The sequence below is a fragment of the Mandrillus leucophaeus genome, unplaced genomic scaffold (genome assembly GCF_000951045.1).
Source record: "Mandrillus leucophaeus isolate KB7577 unplaced genomic scaffold, Mleu.le_1.0 Scaffold6, whole genome shotgun sequence".
NCBI lineage: Eukaryota > Metazoa > Chordata > Mammalia > Primates > Cercopithecidae > Mandrillus > Mandrillus leucophaeus.
In genome coordinates, this window is record NW_012106474.1 from 4,837,078 (window position 1) to 4,838,918 (window position 1,841).

A 1,841-nucleotide genomic window follows, 5' to 3' on the forward strand; every position below is an offset into this window, starting at 1 on the left:
AGCCTTCTGAATAGCTGGGACTACAGGCGCACACCACCATGCCCAGCTAATTTTTGCATTTTTAGTAGAGACCAGGTTTCACCATGTTGGCCAGGCTGGTCTTGAACTCGACCTCAAGTGATCTGTCTACCTCAGCCTCTCAAGGTGCTGGGATTATAGGCATGAGCCACCGCGCCTGGCCTATAGATAACATTTCTTAACAAATATTTTCTGGAACGTCTGTGTCATGGAAGAAATGTTGATAAGGACTTGGCATTGGACTGTGTCACTGTTTATGCATTAACTGGTTGTGTCTCCCTCAGCACACACTGAACTTCACAAAGCCTCAATCTTCTCCTTTGTGAAATGGGCATAAATACTTGTTTCATCCAGCCACAGGGTTGTCAGAAAACAAAACAAGATAACTAAAGTAAAATGTATTCTAATAAAAAAATTGCTACTTAAATGTAAGTTGATTTTTAAAACATCTATAGGAGGGTATCCAGAGACAAACTGCTTTTGGCTGAGTGGATAAAGGGATACAAAAATAATAAATGAACAAATGATACTAAAACAATGAATGCCTACCCTAGTCACAGCACAGGGGTGTGTAAGAACTATAAGACACAGCTGTGTCCTGAGGCGTTTATATTTGTTGAAGGGAGTGATAAATCAGTATATGAGAGTATATTTTCAATGGCTTCAGCCTTCAAGGAAAATAAAAGTTCAGATAAATAACTGAAGGCCTTAGATGAAAGGGGCCAAGTTTCAAGAAAAAGATGAAATATGAGTTGCATTTTGACAAATGAAGAGGATGTGAAGGGCAGAAGGAGCAGAAACTACCAGCAGAGATGCTAAGATGAAAGGTTAGTGTACCAGTAGAGACAATCAGACTGGGGAAAAGCCTAATATCTAGTATTCTGAGCCATGCGCCATGGCTGGCTTTGGTTCTGGTGCATTTTCTATTCCTGTTGCTTGTCTGGTGCAGAGCAACCTTCAGTCTCTTCCCCTGTACCTCCCTTTAATGTTCTTTCCCCTGATGCTTCTGTTTGATGTTGATATTAACAGACACGTACAGAAAGTTAACACTATGATGAGCCAATTAGCCATCCCACACACAGACTTATTAGGACAATAATGAAAGCCAAAAGATGATGACATCTGGTTTACTTCAAGCTAGTGAAGACAAGTCATAAGCCATCATCTTAATCTGGTCCGGGTAAACAATTTGTGGTTTAACTAGCTTCCCAAGCCAAAATCAGCTCCAAGGGTACAAGTAAAGTACTTTAATGACTAACTACATTTTGAAGAAGGAACAAGATAGTATTTAGACTAAATAGACTCTACTTTTTAATCTGTGGCCAAATGCTTGAAAGAGATTAAAGCAAAATGCAAAGATAAATCAATACAAGGAAACAAAATAAAATAAGAAACAAAATAAGAAAGCTCTTTTATTCCTAAACTTGATTTTTAAACATTAATATGGACTTGTGATGTATTTTCTTTAAAACAAACATAAATCAAGGCTGGGCACGGTCGCTCACGCCTATAATCCCAGCACTTTGGGAGGCCAAGGCAGGTGGATCCCCTGAGGTCAGGAGTTCGAGACCAGTGGAGACAGGGTTTCACTCTGTCTCCCAGGAGGCGGAAGTTGCAGTGAGCTGGGATCGTGCCACTGCACTCCAGTCTAGGCAACAGAATGAGACTCTATCTCAAAAAAAAAAAAAAAAAGGAACCAAAAAAAAAGAAAAAAACCCATAAATATAACAAATGAGCAAACAAAATTTATTTCCTAGCTCTATCTGCTGAAAAGAGTTAGAAACAAGGACCAACCCAGTGGCAATAAGCACCCCTTGGACCAG